This window comes from Bremia lactucae, linkage group LG1 (genome assembly GCF_004359215.1).
Source record: "Bremia lactucae strain SF5 linkage group LG1, whole genome shotgun sequence".
Taxonomy (NCBI): Eukaryota; Oomycota; class Peronosporomycetes; order Peronosporales; family Peronosporaceae; genus Bremia; species Bremia lactucae.
Window position 1 is genome coordinate 6,176,748 of NC_090610.1, and position 2,797 is coordinate 6,179,544.

A 2,797-nucleotide genomic window follows, 5' to 3' on the forward strand; every position below is an offset into this window, starting at 1 on the left:
ATTGACATCTCTAAGTATAGGGGATAGTCGAAGAAGACTCCCTCTTAAAATGATTGTTGAGTTGGACGATGCCATGAGGGCACGTCACATCATCGACGAGCAAATGCAAGTCGCATTTGCTCAATCAAATTTGGCAGGTCGTGCCAAAACGTGGGCATTGGGCCTTAGATTGCGCGACCCATACGTCTTTGGGTCGCTAGATGCTTTTAAAGCCCGGCTCAAACAGACGTTTGAACCGCCTAGAGCTGAGTTCAGAGCTCGATCAGAGCTTCTGAAACTCAAGCAAGGCAAGCGAGATGTTCACGCATATGCCCAGCACATACGACTCTTAGCGAGTTGTACAACAAATAACCCAGTCCATGAACTTACGTTGATTACGGTGTTAATGCAAGGCCTTACGGATGGTCCCGTAAAGCCCCACCTGTTCCGCTTGGAACTGGATACGCTTGAAGAAGCAATATCCTTTGCGGAGCAGGAGGACTTTAGCTTGAGACAGGCTCAAGCTAGTTCGTCATGGTATCGTCCTCCAAGACGACACGAGTTAAGAGGTCGTCCAGAACCCATGGATCTTTCTTACGTCAAAAGCGAGAGACCTCGCTTTTGGAGCAATAAGCCATCGCAGAAATGCCATCGCTGCCAAAAATTAGGACACTACGCTCATGAGTGTAGTCCCCCATGCCCAGCACCGAAAGGTACTGAACGTAATTTTAGACCGTATGCCAAAAAGGGCAACGGTCGCGGGTCCGACGTTGTTGCGAAATCGCAACAGCAAGGCGGACCACCAAAAAGCGGTCGGGGTCAGTAGGGACGCAACGCCCTACTGATTTAGCAACCTCAAGAGAATTTGCAAATCTCTTGACTGAAGTTGCTCCAGACACACAAAAAGTATGTGTCTCTGCACCTGGTGATGAGGTATCCCTCATCACCTTATAATTAAAAGTGACCAATGATTTGTCACTTAGAGCCCTAGTGGACTGCGGAGCGTCGAATAATTTTATTCGTCGCCGGTTACTAGAGAGTCGTAGGCTCAAATATGTTGAGCGCGACATCCCTCTAACGAGGATGACGGTGCGTCTAGCGACAGCCGCATCGATAACAGTAATGAAACGCGTAGTGAAATTTAACTACACGTTAAGAGATTTATAGTATGATGGTGATTTCATCGTACTGGATTTGAATGAAAAATTTGATGTCATCCTAGGTTTACCTTGGCTCAGAACGAGCCAAGGATCAGCTGGCAGCATCGATCCGTAAAGATGCCTGCCACTTGCTCATCAGATGGCCATCTGATGAACGTCTTTGAGCGTCCACAAGCGTGTGTACTACGAGTAAGTGCAGTGGCCTCACTTGTGGTACGGCTGTTAGTACAACTGCACAAGATCACAGTGTGATTACCAATCACACTGTGAAGTCAGCTGCCGGCGGCTGTGTTAATGCACATGCAGTCTTGAAGGTCCACCACTCGAAGAGGTCGATTGGACTGAGACATGAATGTACGCCTGGCGGGCGACACTCAAGGAGTATACCGGTTGCCCCAAAGGGACAACACGATGATCCTAGCTCGAGTAGAGAGTCGACCGTAGAGGACCCGACTGTGATAGCGTAATCACACTCGGAAGACGTTGAAGGAAGAGGTCCCCACGTACTTGAGGAGAAATCTCCTCAAATAGTTGAAATAGTTGAAGTAACTAGACTTCTAGATCCCGAGGGATTAATCCCTCGGCAGCCTGTGGATAAATCCCACGAAGCAACCGAGACATTAAATGTCTTGGTCAATAACGGTTCAAGAGTAGGCGCTTATACTCTTGATCTGTATGCGCCTTCAAAATTAACTTCGGAGATAACTCAATTACCGGTTCTTGAGAGATCTACATGGTGGTAAAATCAAGAAGATTTGCGCTCTCGTCACAGTGGACGATTACGTAACCGACATTCGGTCAGCGGTAATTCTTGCAGAGAACGAAGGAGTTCTCAGCAGCTCATCGATGGACGAAAGTGTCCTCGACGTGAAGACACGGATTGAAATATATACTTCTCAATCTTGGGAGTCACTCAAGACAAATCCTCTATACGAGGATTTAATAGAATTCAGGGATGTATTCCCTGAAGCAGTTCCATGCGAGTTACCTAAGGATAAAGGCACTCGACATGAGATCGAGCTCAAACCGGGCTCGAAGTACTGTGTCATGAAGCAGTGGCCACTGCCTCGTGAACAAGTACTTGCGATCGACAAATTCTTTGCCGATCGGGTAAAAGCGGGCCATGTGAGGGAATCAACTTCCCCACATAGCTCTCCGACCTTCTGTGTGCGAAAGGCCACAGGAGGGTGGCGGATAGTGCACGCATTCAATAAACTGAATGCTGCAACGATACCGGCTCAAACGCCGATACCGAGAAAAGACGTAATCATAGACGGTATGTCTAAGAGTACTATCTTTTCTTCTATGGATCTGATGGATGGGTTCTATCAAATCCTTATGCGTGAACGGGATATCCCGTACACAGCAGTGAGCACCCCCAGTGGTATGCTCTGGGAATGGCTAGTGATGCCTCAGGGGCTTAGTAACGCCCCTGCAACATTCAACAGATGTGTAACAAATCTGTTGAGACCGGTGCGGGATTTCGCACCGAGTTATTTCGACGATGTATTCGTCCATAGCCGGGCCATGGACGGTAAGACGGACGTGGAAGTTCATAAAACTCACGTTCGTCAGGTTCTTACACTTATGCGAAAGCATAAGTTGTATGCAAATCTCAAGAAGTGTATATTCGCTGCAAGCGAAATACCACTTCTTGG